This window comes from Xiphophorus hellerii, chromosome 12, assembly GCF_003331165.1.
Source record: "Xiphophorus hellerii strain 12219 chromosome 12, Xiphophorus_hellerii-4.1, whole genome shotgun sequence".
Classification (NCBI taxonomy): domain Eukaryota; kingdom Metazoa; phylum Chordata; class Actinopteri; order Cyprinodontiformes; family Poeciliidae; genus Xiphophorus; species Xiphophorus hellerii.
Window position 1 is genome coordinate 32,770,650 of NC_045683.1, and position 16,751 is coordinate 32,787,400.

Consider the following 16,751-nt stretch of genomic DNA (forward strand, 5'->3'; position numbering starts at 1 on the left):
TCTTTTTCCTACTCTGCCAATTGGGAATATTTAAATCTGGTATTTTGTGTTTAGACATCTTATATGTACTGTTGGTGTTTCTTACTCATTTGTGTATTTATCTTGTTTATGTGCTATTTTGTGTCCTAAAATGTTTGAGGAAATACTTTCCTATTACAACAAAGTGAATTTCCCTGCAAAGGGACACAAAAACCATATTCTGTTCTATTCTATTCTGTTCTACACTGTGTGCACAACTATTAGGCAAGTTTAAGTTTTGACCATATCATCATTTGTGCATATTTTCTAACTCTAAGCTGTATAAACTTGAATGCTTATTGAATATAAACATATCAGCTGATGTGTATTTATTTAATAAGTGAGGGTGGGGCCTAATGAGAGCAACACCCTACATCAAGGTGTGCATAATTATTAGGCAGCTTCTTTTCTTCAGGCAAAATGTGTCAAAAAAGAGACTTAAGTGACTCTGAAACATTCAAAATTATAAAAAGTCTTTTAGAGGAAAGCAGCACTCTTCAAACCCTAACTTTAGACAGAATGAAAATAACATTATGTTATATATGTCTTTTATTGACACTTGATATTGTAGATTATTCAGATTAATAATCTGAATAATCTACAAACTGCAGGTCAGGAACACATTATTCAGCAAACCAAACATTTTGACAGGGTTGCTATTAACAAGAACCCAAAAACACAAGTCATGTTTGTTAATTTCTACTTTGTACAACATAATTCTATCCATAATTCAGCTGTCTTCCTGGAGAATCTTCTATACAAGAAAGTGAGAAAATGTGTCCAAATCTTGTAACCTTAATTAGTGACAAGATTATGAGTTTAAACTTTTAAGTTCCCAATCAATTCTTAGTGACGAAAATGTGAAAACATGGGAAGTTTGATTAAAACTAGGACAACTCAGATTAGAAGGAATACAACAGCAATTTGCGTTAGGTCGCATAGTAAGGAAGCACAACACATGGCGCCTGGAGGTGGGGCGCTATAACCCCCACCGCCAGGAGGCGACACTCTGCTGCAGTTTCCGGGTCTGTGGAAACGAGTTCACTCTGAAGTAGAGCGGAACCAGGCCAGGCTGAGTAGAGCAGGGCTGCTGAAGTAGAGCCAGTCGAAAGGAGCATAAGACACCGGGACCACAGGTTTCCTCCCTCTTTTTCAGCTAACAACCAAAGTAGCAACCAACTACCAAACTTCCTACCATGCAGGTTTCACAGAAATGCAACAGAAACATGTTTTAGAACTGTGACATTAAAAGTTTGGGTTAGAAACCTGCTTGACTGGAGGGAAAAACAAAATAAGCTTTTCAATCTCAATAAAAAAGTTGTGGATGAACAAAATAAAATTATGTTTTTATTAAAGTTATTTTTTTATGACACAATTTTGTATTATATTTAGTAACTAATGTGATTAAACTTCCTATTAGTTAACATAAGATATCTTTTGCAAAACGTTTTGTTAGTTAATGATGTAAACAGTTATAATCACATAGATTAATTTGATCAGTTTGATAAAAATTTTGAAATCTTCACATACCTCAAACAGGAGCAGTGTCTTATGGCATTAGATTTACAAAAATTTACAAAACACATAAACCTTTTCTGCTTTAGTTTTCTATCACCCACCTGAGTTTTTTTAAGTGAGTGATTATAATGATGTATTTCAGCATTCATGTATGAAAATAACCACCTACAGTAAAACCAGCAGGTCTAGTTTCAGAGAGCCTTGGAGGCACAAAGCTCCAAGGCCTTATGCCTCCAAGATCAAATGAAAGTTTTATCAAAAGCTTTCATTTAACACCAATCCCTTCATATTCTTGATCTTGTGTTTACATTTTGGTGCAAACAATCTGGGTTACAACTAAGTGATATTATAGATGTCAGAGTGCAACACAAACGAATAATAGTATTTTTTTCATGACCCCGTCATGAAAAAAACATTTTTAATAACGTTTGAGTTTAATCTAACTGATTTCACCTCCCTTAAAAGAATTTTTCATTTTGGTAGATCTTTATTAAACAAGACTGAAACTGCTTCTAGTAGGCTTCTTTCTTCAGAATAAAGCAACCGTAGAGAAGAGAAGAGTAACATTATTTCTACTCCATCATAAATTAAATATTTTTTTGATACTGTTATAACTTCAATGTTTGTAGCCCTGGACAATGATTCTCCCCTTAAAAGAAGAAAATAGGAGGCTGGTTTCCTTGTCTAACTCAGAGGAAGATAGAGAGATTTCTAGTATGTTGGATAAAAATGGTGCCTCCCATATTCAGAGGATTCTTACTTAAACTGGAAACTTGCTTCTAAGACTCTAAAAACAATTCTTAGCAAAGATAGAGCAGCATGGATGAGTACAAAAGTTTAGGAGAACAAGTGCCATTCTAGGATTCTTTTTCAGTGCAGAAGCTAGACTGATACCAACTCAGCGCCATATACCTGTATATTTCTTTACAACACAATAGTAAAAATTTCAGATTACTTATAAATAACATTGAAATACTCCATGAATGCGTGAGTGTTTTCTGGGTACTCCTGCTTCCTACCACAATCCAAAAACATGACTGCTAAGTTAACTGCTTGGTGTATGCACGCACGTGTTTGCATGCATGCGTGCGTGTGTGTGTGTGTGCATGTTTGTTTGTCCTGTGTGTCTCTGTGTTGCCCAGTGATGGACTGCCAACCCAGGTGTCCCCTGTCTCATGCGCAATGACCACAGGAGACAGACGCCAACCCGCCAGCTCAAACAAAGGACATTTTAGATAACTAAATTTGGACAGAGGGCAAAACTGGGCATGCACAGTGAAATAACGCAAACTTCAGTATATTCAGAAAAGCTCTGGCTTGGATTTGAACTCAGGGCATTCTAGGAGCAGTACAAAAACTTTACCCAAAAGTAGTGAACAAACCACCCAGGTTTGGTAAACCTAAAACCTAAAACCTAGTTATATGTTCATGGACCCTAGCAAACCCTGAATCTTTGTTGCTACATTTTGTTTAAGTTTTCTTTTAGATTAATGTGTGCTTAGCTATTAACAGCAAAGTCTACCAACTCTATAATCCCTGCACAGAGATGGGATAGGATGGAGGTCACTAAGATATTTTATATTAAATACTTATTCTATCATTAACAAATTCTATTTTTACTTGTGCCATAAAGTCTATAAATACTTCATACACTAAACAACAACATAAACGGCCCATGTCAAATATAAGAGTTTTATGAACATTTGGGTTATGCAATATATGGAGAACCTCAAAACATATTTTGAGTAATTACTGACCTTCATATCGGCATTGATAACATCTTGGTATGGCCATTTGTAGCGGATTAACAGTCCTTTGAACAATATAGGGGTCAGGTTGAGGAATTTGCAGAACATGCAAGTTCTCGTAGGCAGTTACGGACAGTCTGAGGTGTGATGCGTCTGTTGTGCAGACCAATAGTCTCATCAGCTGTGTGTGTTGCTGGTCTTAGCCAATCCCACAGATGGACTAGCTGGATGTGGTGATCTTGTGCTGGAGTGGTCACACGAGGATGAGGTCAATTTGCAGTAATGTCAGTCTGTTGGAAACAAACTCTTCAACAGCCTATGGCCCAATAATGGACAATGAGCCGTGCAGCTACTGCTCTTGTGGACATCCCTGCATCCAACATCTTGCAACATCTGAGGCATTGTGACTTGTGACAAAATTTGACAATTTGGGATGCCCTTTTATTGTCTCCAGTCCAAGGATTGTCCAGCTGTTGCTCATTTTGTCTGATCACTTACTGGACATGCCCCACCCATGCACTGAGTAAAAAAAATAGTAATGTTCACTGACAGGAAGTTGGATTAAAAATTATACATAAATCAAGAGAAATATTACTTTTGTACAATTAAATGTCAGCAAACACTCATTTACAGTTGTTAACTCCACATGGCAACAATACTTGACATGGGGTGTTTATATTTTTGTTCAGTATAGTTTGCTCAAGCAAAAGATCCGCCTGTGACTGAAGTCGGCTGTTCATTGAAATGTTGCTAATGTGTTTTAATCTGGCTTTCATCTGAAAAGAAAAGCACTGAAAGACATTGATAGAAGAGAGATTTCCATCATTGTGTGACTTTGAGGAATATCTAACTTAATGAACTTATGCTGATCTTTTTACCAGCACCTTACCACCACAGTTAGTAATATTATTGTCATCTTCAAAAATAACATTCTGATTTAGATCAGATGGATATTCATACACACTCACAAAGAATGAATAACTAAAATAACACACCACACTCATTTCAGAGGGCTGGTCACTTCAGAGGTTTTAATTGTGAGTGGGTTGCTAATCCTGGCAGAAAAAGAGGAGTGGTCACACTTCTGACATGCCTCAGAATTCAAAGGAACTGTTGGACTCTCCAGTCAAACTGCAAAGAAGATTGGAAACTACTGCTGAACACACCTGGGTTATGACATTATTCTGAACCTATACCGAACCTAAACCAAACACTGCTGCTGAAACTGACCGGTTCTATTCCTGAATCTTGTGCTGCAGCAGTTTCTGTCATGTATAGTATAGCTGCTTGACACAATCATTTCACTTTCTGTGGTCTGAGGATCTAAATCACCCACCTCCTGCTTTTAATGTAAACCTGTGATAACTTGACTGCATAGAGATGAATGAATGAATGAATGAATTAAGTTTACATAGCTTTGATTGTCCCTGCATTGTGTCAAAGGCGAGCAGCTAAAACATTGTATTAAACTCGGTGCTTCCCTCTGCTGTGTGTTGTAAAATGTGCACTAAAAGGTCTACTCTCAAAGCTAAATAGATGCTGACCTATTATTGTCACCATATGATATGCTGACACTAATAGGCGTCAACATATCAGACCAGACATAGGATTCAATTTTAAAATATCAAGGAACCAACCAATTGGAGGAAAAAACCATCAACACTTTAGACTTAGGCCTGAAGGGTCTGTTATTACTAAAACTGACATGCAAAGTTACACTAAAATAAGACTTATCAAAATTATTTTTATAGGTAAATTCAAGAATATTGAGAAGAACTTGGAGAATTTTTAATTTTTTTAATGTATTTTCTTCAAATTCGTTAATTTGAAGTATTAAGGTTACCATGCATTTAAACAATAGGGGAAGTCCAGATGATGCTGTCATTTTCTAAGCTACATATAGGGACATTTACAATACCTGACCAAACAATTATAATAATCATGGCTGGCTATATGATGGGGCAAGAAGGGGCAATGCCCCCTCAAACTGCATAGAGAGGTTTCACTTGCCTCCTCAAATGAAACCTCTAACAAATAAACTGAGGTTCTGCTGCACACCGGTCAAACTCTTCTACCGCTGCTAGCTCATTTAGCTTATTTGCTTATTTAATCTCAAAATAAACATCAAACCTAAAAAGCTAAAACTGTGCCAGACTAAATGTTCTGTTCTTTGTGTAGGAAATATTTACATGTTTGGTGTTGAATCCTGATACTTGAATGTTATCTTTGCTCTGTCAGCTAGTGGATTTGTTGTCACTTGGTTGTTTTGGCAACAGATCTGTGTGTAGCATAAAGCAGACATAAAGCCAGAAAATATAAGAATGCAAGTGTTTTTGAATTGTTTTTTGTCGGTTTTTCCAGATTATTTATCTTTTTTTTCTGCACTGCAGCTGCTATAGTTTCCGAAAGTTCAATAAATGACCAAAACTGGACTAAATGCCTCGTTCATTTGTAGTACGTTGGAATATTCACAACAGTCATATTAAAATACTTATTTTCTAAACTATCTCTTACAGCAGCCATTAGGTAAAATAAATTAATTGTCCAATATCAGAAATAAGTTTGTTAAGTCCTCTCTTGCATCTTGCCAGTACTGAAAGAAGCCAAGCTAATTAGATTTAGAGGTAAAATACATATTTTATTAAGGTATCAGCAATTTTCTCAGCTTTAATTTAAGCCATATGCTATAGAAATTGTAATAGAAATAAGGGTACTACAAATATTTCTGCGAAAGATTTACGCACAAAGGATGGAAAAATTTGAAAAACCCAGATTTAAATGACTGTGCACCACCTCAGCAAATGCTTGGCAGCTAACCAAAGCGTACATTCGGTAAATCTTTAAGATCATTCAATCCTGCCTGGTACTGCACTTAAACATGGCTAAAGTCCTTTGCTCTGCAAGATGCGAAGATAAAGTACAAATGTAGGAGTGGTAAGGAAAACTTTTGAGATGTTCAGTTCCTAACCAAAAAAAACTTCTGCTTTTGGCATACAGTTTGTTACACCTGTTTGAAATATATATATATATATATATATATATATATATATATATATATATATATATATATATATATATATATATATATTTGATGTGTTTTTTTTAAACATGACTTCCACTTTGAGATATTGTTTTTAGGTTAAAATTGGTTTGAGATACATAACTACATAATGACCATCCAAGTAGATAAATGTTATGTTGTTGATTGTTTAATGTTGGATGAAGAATATCTTTAATTTTGAAGGTTTTAGGATAGGTGGGGGTTTTGTGGGGTTGGGCATAGTTTACCCCAGTCCCGTGAAGAAAACACAAGTCAGTAATGTTAATAAATATCATGGAGTCTTCTTAGACGGGAGAGGGATTATGTGTCCCAGAAATGAATGTAGTTAGGTTTGAAATGTATGTGCACCCGCCAGAAGGTAGAATTAAACAAATTTAAAGATTCAACAGGTTTTTCAGTAGCAAGCTTAATCTCTTGGCTAAAGATGATCTGACACCTTAAGAGTTAAGAGTTAAAAGTTAGAAACAATAATGGTTGATTGAAAATGAAATAAGGCAGGGAAGCAGGGCGGATGAACAGAGTTTCTGTCTCTGCTGCAGCCTCATGTCACATGCGGCTGCAACGTAATCAGTCAGCCGTCACTACTATATATGGGCATAGCGCTTCCTGCGGCCCCACTTCAGCACCGCCGCTTTGTGCTCGGGCACGGTTCTCATGAGCTCACAAGAACGCGCGTGCCTAACATAGCATCTAAAGCACGTCATGGCAGTCAGGTTTCTGCTCAAAAGTGAGGGTAGAGCAAGAAAGGAAAGAAGACTGGAACAAGAGAGATGTCTCAGCTTTCCAGTCCGTCCAAGTTCGGTTCTCTCTGGTATTTTCTGGTCTTTTAAGTTTTTTTTTCTTTTAATGTCAAAGTAGTGTTTAACTCCTTGATAATAAAATGTACTGTAACTACCGCTCATTGGAGCTGGGGGATGGGGCACGGGTGTTGGGTGGAGGCATTTAAATCAAATCCAGCAGACTTTGTTGACAAGAACAAGGAAAAGCAAGTTTTTCATTCGCATTCTGTTAGCTCGTTCTCTGCTACATATCAAGGTGCACTTTAAAAAAATCCAAAAGTAAAATAAACAATTTTATAAATAAAAAGATTGTTTATTATCGCATCTCCAGAAAGAAAGAAACTGATTCCACAGACACTCTATCCGGCGCTAAACCTGCAGCATGCACCTCAGCCCACTGCTGTGGAGGCGGGTCTTTCCCGCCGGACAATGCCATTATTTCAGCTCCCTTAGTCAGGAATGTCAGATTTCACAGGCCGCTGCCCTCTTCCGAGCGTCCACCACTGCACCTCCAAAGAGGCTCGCCGCCTTTAACCTTTTCCCACCCCATCCTCTGCACACAGTACTGCTCCGTCCCACCCAATCAGCGCCACATACGGATCACCTTTGGCCTCCTCTAATAGAACTTTTCCCACGTCAACAACAATGACTTTCCCAGTCAGGCTTGATTTCCTGCTCCGTGGAAATCTTTGGCTCCTGTAAGTAGGCTAATTTCTTTGCTGAAAGAAATAAATTAGCCTTTGAAATTGGTATAGTGAATGATCTCCACTGCACCTCAGCAGATCACATATGTTTAAACTGGAGATGTTTCTTACTGCCATTTCCCCTGCAGTTGATAATACAGCTGCAGCGGAGACAGCTGTTGCTGGCTTATGTTTATATATTCGTTCCCTTGCAAGGCTAGAAGAGCAAGCAGCTCCTCAAAGGCGGGTAATGACAAAATTGTGAATGGAAAGGAGAATTTGTGTTCATTGTTAAAATTTAACTATACAATGACAGCCCCTTTCGTATTCGACCAATCATGGAGGTGATGGGATAAATTTCCTGCCAATGAGAGCAGACAGAAGAGGTAAATTGAACCAATGGCAAACTGGTATTCAAATAAGGAATTTGTCTCGGCAAGAGCTGAATGTCAACTAGTCAAAGATGGAGTCCAAAGCTGGGAGGCCGTAGGGTTGCCAATGGACGAAACAGCGTTTCCCCCGACCAGGAGTCGCTGCGGCGGACTGTTAGGACGGCTGTGCGAGAAGAAGGCGGTGAGGGCGGGCTGCAGCTGTCCGCTGAACCCACCAGCAGAGCTCCGCTGAGCCTGTGCTGGGTGAGCCGGAGGCTACGGACCGGCCCTGCCAGCGCCAGGTATCGCTCAGCAGAACCGCTGGCCGCTATGGGGGGAGGAGATGGCATGCAGCTCGCGCACAGCGTGGGTGCTGTTGGGTCTGACTGACCGCGGCGGAGATTTTAGGAGCAGTTGCTGCTCACAACTGTGGAGCTGCTATTGTGTGCGCGCGCATTGATTTGAGTGAGATTGAAGTAAAAGCGTGAGAGAGAGCATGTTGACAATGATAGTGATTGACAGGTAGGTGACAGGCAAGTTTTCTTTCCTTCTTTCTTTCTTCTTTCTTTCTTTGTCAAACCTAACTTAGTCTTAAGGTCCACCACTTCTCCAGATATTAAAGTAGGATCCAGGGGTACACAAAAGACCTCTCACCCCCTAGAAAGATGTTTCTTAATTAGCCAATAGATAGCTTTAATAAGCTAGTTATTAAAGCTTTTATAACTTAATAATTACACAATTCTCTGTTTAGAATTTGCTCCTTACAGGAGACTGTTCTATAAAACATGTCAACATTTAGCTTCTATCATTTCATAGAAGTCCACAGAGTTCTGAGCTGCTATTTGCTGTTGCAGAGTGGAATAACGAGGCTGTGCAATGTTAGCATGTTTATGTGGAAAAGAGGGTCTTAGAAGAAATGCTCAGTTCAGCTGTGCTCCGTTGTGGATGTGGCCCGGAGCCACATGCCCTTGTGTTTGTTTGAGTTGCGGATGGAAGTGTAGGAATGTGAGCTCTGAGCGTGGCTGCAGCGTGTCGGGCTCGATCTGTTGGGACAGGAAAGCACGAAGAAGAAGCGGCAGCAGCATCGGTGAAGCAGCCGTGTAACCCTGCTGTCCTATCGGGGGAGAGATCCCATATCTCCGGATTTCCATGTAGCGTTTGTAGCCTAGCCTGTTGTGCTCTGGACGACATGGAGTCTGGTTGCTGCCTGTGGTCGGAACTTGTTTTTCTTTTTTTTGCTGCCACTGCATGGCTGGATTATGAGGGTCCATGCAGAAAAATGAGTTCTGCAGCTGATTGGAAACGGCTACTGACATTGGAAATAACAAAGCCCCCCCATTCCCTCCTTTCCGACCCCCTCTCCTCTGCGCCCACTCCCCCACACCACGGTTTCCTAAAAGAGGAGGGTTTCACGTTGCCACTTTGGCTAAAGGGACAGGAATAGTAGGTATTAAATGAAAGTCTCTGGTATTGTATCTCGGAATGTGCTCTTTGCCCTATATATGTTTTCTCCTCCCTCGTTTCCTCCCAGCAGAGCTCAGCTACTGCTGCAGTCTATAGGAAGAGCTTCGCCTGTCTGTTTGGTTCCATGCCTGTTTCCCTGCAGTTTAACGCCGACTGGAACAAATCCATAGATACATTGTCTTCTAATATTCTCTTGTTGTGTCGAAATGATACCATGCAGAGCGTAACAGCACCCTCCCCATTTGCATAGATTTTATGCTCTTTTTGGGGCCTGTGCATTTAACACTAGGAGCACACAGTAGGCTTTTTAAGCCTGTTGTGGTTGTTTCACGGCTGCTTGTCTGCTTGCAACATGTTAATCATGATAGCTGCAAGGAGGCTTGCTGCAGCCCCCACCACTGTCTACAACATATTGATGGAGGTGAGGTGTTGCATGCTGGTGTTCCTGTGAGAGTTTGATGCACTGAATAGAGACCATGTAGTTCAAAGCCCTTTTTCTGTTGTACTACTGTGAAATCACACGAGCAGTGCAATATTAAAAGGGCATTGGCTCACACACACTGCCATCTTGGCCCCTCCTGCTGTAAATTTCAAATTATTTTTTACACAGAAATAAACAGTGCTGAATTGCTTGCTACTGAGTTGGAATGATTGGACAATTGTTGGACACTTTATTTTGTGGTTGACTGTTGTGTATTCATAGAGCAAGGTATGTGTGTGTGGTACAGCTACTCCTCTTGTTTTTGTGAGTGTCTGTGTGTCCCAGCATGCAGAGGTCAGCTGCTTTGACAATGTTGCACTACTGTACCATGCGCTAAAGCAGTGCAATAGTATTGTCATAGCATTTGGCCTTTGTCCTGCACTACAGCAGCCGGACCACACAGATTGTTGAAAATGAAAACAAACTGATAAGAAGAACGTTTTCTGGTTATTACAGTGTAGCCCCATCCATTAAACTGGAGCCATTTTATTGGGCTATTTGAGAGAGGATAAATATTTTTTTTAGATTTGTTTTATGTTCTACTAATTTTAATTTCTTTGAAATGAACATAGTTTAGTTTTTACAGTGAACTGAAGTTGGATTTTGAATTTACTGTTAGTTGTAAGGTTATTAAGAAAATCTATATTTGGAATTAAAATTTTATTTTTCATATTTACAACACAATAATGTATTTAATACAATGACAGTGGCATGGTGACATATTCCTTATTTTGGACATTTTATTTAGAATCTCTGAGCCACAGATTGGGCGCCACTCATAGGTTGTTCAGACAGGAAGAGAATGTGGCTTTTCTATTCAGCCGTGTTCCATTATCAGGCTGTATTTTACCCCGGGAGATATAGGCCTCCTGGACCACGCCTCCTAAAAAAAGAACATTTTGTTCACAGAACTACACAGGTTTGCATTGCAGACCACGTGTCACATTAAGTAACAAGCTCTGAGGTCAACTTACTCAACTTCTTGCACATTTTTTAAGGCGGTGTAATGTGTTGCTACATGCTGGCCCACAGTGTGAAATCAGTTCGAAGCTGGGTCGGATTTAATTTGGATTTTCTGATCGGATTTTTAGTGGTCAGGTTTTACTCTTCGGATTGGATCAGAAGTAAGTGACTGAATTATAGAACTCCATTTAAGACACAAGCTTAACTTCAGTGCCTATTTTGTCTGTGAAAATTGTTTATTTATTTATAACACAACAAATGTGTAATGATTGCAAAAATAGGAGATAATTTTAAGGAGGTCAATCTGAATTCCGCTACTTTTGTATTTAAACATATTGCTGTAAAAAACATATAATTCAATAAGCAAGAATACAATGGCCTTTGACAACTCAAGTGTTTGTATTCTCATTAAACTACAAAGCAAAAAACTAACCAGATCTTTAAAAAAAAAAAAAAGCATTAATTATAAGTAATAGTTTTTGCTATGATTGCAAACTTTTAGCTGAGATTTTATATTTAATTTCAAAAACGCTTTATAGAGTAAAGAGAGCATGTGCATGTGTTTTGTGTAGAAGAACATGTGAGCCTATAGATGAATGCTGCAGTCCATTATAATTCTGTGTGTATGTACATGTGTGCGTGCACTCCTGCAGACCTCCCCCGGATCCCTTCACCCCGTCTTTCAGTCGACTTTTCAAAGCATAATTTGAGTGTGCAGGCTTGAAGAAGTCACCACGTGGGTGGGAAAAATGGGGTAAGTTTCCTATTTGGGACAGGTCGTAGGGGGGATGGGGCTCCTTGTGAGGAATGTGGAGGGCAGGGCTGCTCTGAGAGAGGAAAGGGAGGGTGCTAGGAGGTTAGGGCTCATCATCCCGCGTTGCTTTACTTGCTTGTGTGTTTGTGCGTGCACTGGAGGCTACACTGCCAGATTTAGCCACACTGTTGTGCAAGTGGATGTGGAATTTTTGTTTGTTGTGTGTTGGAGGAAAAAATGTTGGAACAAGTGGCAGAGTATCTTCCTTTCTTGCTCCACAGTGTTTAGACGCTGAGTTTAGCACACACTCATATTCAAATACATAAAAGTGTATTGAAATCTTTAAATCTTTGCTGAAAAAAATTGCTAGTTGTAAACTATGAACGTCTCTGAGTCAAGGTGCATCCTCTTTCATTTAATATCCATTAGCAAAATTATTCAGAAATCCTTTCAGAAGTCAAGAAAAACCTAAAATGTTGCAAGTATGATCCAAGCAATACAAAAAGCAGTTGGAGGCTTTAAACGTTTGAATATTAGTTAAAACGAGATTTAATGGGTCCTTCAATAGTAATTGGCTCACCGCTGTACATGTAAGACACCCCAGCCTGCAGTAGATTGCCATGCGTTGTTCCACTAGAGTGTGTGAAGAGTGGGCAGGAGAGTTGGATTGCATAGCATGTGTTAGCTCGCCTGATGCTGTGTGGGCAGGTAGATACCAGAGCAGACAGGTCAGTTTGAAGTGCAGTCTGTAGGGACCAGGGGCTAATATGTCTGCTTCCACTGTGTCTCCATAGTGATTGGCTGTGATTGCAACATCATCCTCAGCTGCAGAGGTAGGTGTGAAGAGTGCTGATCTCAGATCACCTGCAATCTAATATAAAACAGACACGATGATGCAGATATGAACTATATTTTATTTGCAGATGCATCCTTTGCTACAAATGATCAAGCGTTATTGCATTTTAGGCAAGATAATATTTATGTAGCATTTACAAAAAGATTATCAAATTGTTTATTTGCATTTCCTTTCTCATGTTGTATATAATAATTGTAAATAGTTAAATAAAAAAATTGCAGAAATGGGTATTTTTTTAGCTGACATTGATTATTCGTCATATTAATTAATAGAATAAATCAGTAATAACAATAATATAATTGTTAGCTATAGCTCTGTGTGTGTGTGTGTGTATTTATGTAAAAACTAAAATAAATGCAAAATCTGAAATAAATGCAAATAAAAGGGGGAAAATAGCCAGCAAGCCACAGGAGATAAAACAGAAGAACCAGACAAACACCAGAGCAGGCCATGAGTTGAGTTTGAATCTCTGAATTCGGTTATTTGATGTAACATAAACTACCTTTCACTCTGCATTTTACTTATTTCTTTTATAATTTTTAAACGTGGAAGAAGGTTAATTTTGTACCATATTATAATTATGCATTATTTTTTACATCCTTCAAACCTCTGAGATATAAAATTTAGATTTTATTTTGTATATCTAGTAAAGGTTTTAGTTGCACTGTGAAGTATTGACTGATTTTCATTGAAAACATATCAAGAATTGATGTGGTTCAATCACCTCTGAGCCTTAAAATACAGAAACCATAGAACTTGTGAACCAGATTGTTTGGATTTTTTACTCAGGAGTACAGCTGAAACGATTACTGAAATGACTGTCAACTAATTTAGAAATTAAATTATTAACTCAAGGATGCCGTTTTAAAAGAAGGCCATTTACTGAAAAAAACACAAACTCAGGGCAGTAATTAATCCAAAACTTTAGTGATATAAACATTTAGCATTTAAGTAAAAAAAAACCTTCTTTGTCTCGATGTTCTACTCAGAACACCTCTATTAGCAGTTTTAGGTTCACCTAGATTAAATTCTGTAATAATAATAATAAAATAATATCCTAATAAGCATCTTTTGTGATCAAATTATTAATCATTTAGTCCAAAAAATAATCAGTAGATCAGTCCTAGGCTGTATTGATGTTATGTAAAGCAGAATGACTGAACTTTTCACATGTTGACGTTATAAATATTTTCTTAGCGGCAGATTCTTCCTTTACTACAAATGATCAAGCGTTCATTAAAGGAATGCTGTTATTGCATCTTAGGCAATACAATTTAAATTTTTTCTTTAAAAAATAATTGAAATGTTTGTTTAATTTGCATCTACTTTTGAATAAAATAAGCTCAAGTGAAAAATCAGCAGAATATAGATTTTTTCCCCCCTCCTATTAATTGATCAGTTGTTAGAATACTAAATAAAATATTCGATTATTAAATAATTGTTACTTTCAGCCCTAATCCAGGCAAATTTTCTTTATGTTTTGGAGTTTGTTGTTGTATGCTGGGACTCTCACTTGGAAAAGCACTTTTCCTCTGTAACCTGGGTGGGTTTCCTTCTCCCATTCAGCTTTAATCTGTGTAGTTGAGGAAAAAATCTTTGGTCTGAGCATAAGGAGATTTAAACTCAGTGTTTTCTCTGTTGATGAAAAAAGAAATTCTTACAATCTTTTGAAATTTTGACAGAAATGAAATTATTTATTTTTCCTCCCAATACATCTGTTTCTTAATTAAGAATTAGATGCATGGTAAATGTATAATTTTATTAAGTTGTTGTGCTGTATATCTGTCAAATTTTCTTGCACCATTCAGAGCTGTCTTTGGACAATGAGCTAAAAAATAGTAAAAACAAAAAAAATCTCTTAAACTGCTACAGAATGTGTTAAATCTGACCCAAATTTGCTCCTTTGGAGGATATGTAGGAAGTCACAACAAAAACATTAAGTAGTCCAGATCACTTTTTAGCAAGCAATAGAAATACACATTATAACCGGTTTTTAATTTTTTAAAAACGAAAACAAATAATTGCTCTTCATATTTAGGCCACATGCTTCTAAAAAAATAAAAATACAACACTAGCTTTTGCTGAGCATTATTACTTCATTAGTCAAAACTTATTCACACATCGCAATATGGCAAAAAAGAGAAACACCCATTATTAGAATACCTCTAGTACAAACATGTTTGTGTTACAGAATGTTACTACTCAGAACTTTACAGTGATGAGGATGAAATGTAAAATAATACGCTGGGACATTGAATGTATTAATTTATTTCAGTAAAAGCCTTTACTGTATTTTTTTCTACGAAAAGGACTGAATGTTGTTTTGTCAAAATGTGCAGTTTTGTCAAAAGTTGAGGCAAATTCCTGGCATTTTTATTTAATAATTTACACTTTTATTAAGACTTCTCTCACAGAACTGCTTGTGTTTATTTATCTCATGAACTTTTGAACCCAGTTGACATTATGACAGAAATTAGCTTGTGTTCTAGTGGTGAAGCAGCATAGCGTCTACAGTTCAGCTGTAGACAACTGGCAGCAGATAATTCAGACACTACAGAACTGAAATTCTCTGATTTAGAATTCTGACTGGAAAGTTGAATGTTTCTCACAAACCCCTGTTGTGGTTGCAACACTTTTTAAATGGTGATGGCTACTTACAGTAATAGTAAAAAGCTACTTATTTTTGTTAACCATTTATATCAGATTAAATTCAACACTAACTGTAGTGCTGGTGAGTGGCAGAGTGTGACTGCATGAAATACTCAGATCTACATTGTGATTGGCTTGTTAAGCCAGGCCTCTGCATGGTAAACTGGGAGAGACATCATTCCCAGTTTTGTCTTTCAACTGTCCAGCTAAATAGCAGGATAGTTGATAGGAACCGGATAGGATAGGAACCAGTGAGGAAGAAGAAGATCTTGATCTTTACACACCGATGTTCCACACTCTTTATGTTTGCTATTTATGTCCTTCTTCCTCTTCCTCCTGTTTAAGCCCAGGATGAAGGTTTTCATCTCTGGGTACAGGTGCATCTCATCCACATCACCTTGCAGACAAGACCCTATCAGTATTGCCTCTGCTTTCACTAGCACTAACAGAGTAGTGCAATATTGCTTATAGGGTCTTGACTGTGAGGGACACTCTTCCTGCTGTGGACCTAAACTTTTCATTTCATTCAGCTCACTCAGCTGTAATGTGTAGTGTGCTACAAACTGTCTTGTAGCTTTATTGTCAAGTCAGGCTACTATTCCTAATGAAGTTGACTGAAGCATCTCCGGTCTGTTTGGGAGGTGAACTAACTTTGTAATGTTTGCTCACTAAATCCTGACCCTAAACTGCATCTCATCTGGAAACAGCATCAGTCTCTCGGAGGGAGCCCGTAATCCGGTGAGGCATATTTCTGTCATGTAATGAAAAATGTTAAAAAGTTTTCTAAAATACTTTAATTAGAAATAAGGTACAACCTACTAAAATATGATTTTATGCAGCTTTGGTTGTATTAAGAAATCAGGTTTTATTTGTTTACTTCGATTATATTTAAGTTTGAACTTGAGGAGAATATAGTTATTCTGCTTTATTTAATTCTCTTTAAATCTTTCAGTGGGAAGTAATATCTCTTCAATTTAAATTCAAGTCAAATTCAAAAATACTTTATTAATCCCAAAGGGAAATTAAATGTTGTTGTAACTCGTCAATTTAGATTCTTGAAAGAGTTATTGAAAATCGTGATGGTTGTTAGCAGGAAATATCTCCTGCAGCAGTCTGTACTGCACTGAATCTGAAGAATTTTCTGACTGAAGATGTTCTGCCTTTCCAAGACAGTCTCATGTAGAGGATGGTCAGGGTTGTCCATAATTTTCTTGATCCTATGTAGAATCCTTCTTGGCTTAATCATCTCCAGAGGTTCCACAGTCATCCCCAGAACAGAACCAGCCTTCTTTATCAGGCTGTTCCTGTCCCCGGCTTTGATGCTGCTGCCCCAACAAATTACGGCAGAAGAGATGATTCTCTCCATAACAGACTTATAGAAGATCTGCGGCATCTTGCTGCAAACC

General features: G+C 38.0%; 1 long non-coding RNA gene across 1 annotated transcript; it reads left to right on the forward strand.

Annotated features, from left to right (window-relative positions):
- The first annotated feature begins 10,513 nt into the window (after positions 1 to 10,513).
- Positions 10,514 to 13,421, forward strand: LOC116729404 (uncharacterized). The gene is made up of 3 exons (XR_004341146.1): positions 10,514 to 11,247; positions 11,740 to 11,840; positions 12,635 to 13,421. It is a non-coding gene; the product is annotated as an uncharacterized LOC116729404 (long non-coding RNA).
- The last annotated feature ends 3,330 nt before the right edge of the window (positions 13,422 to 16,751 follow it).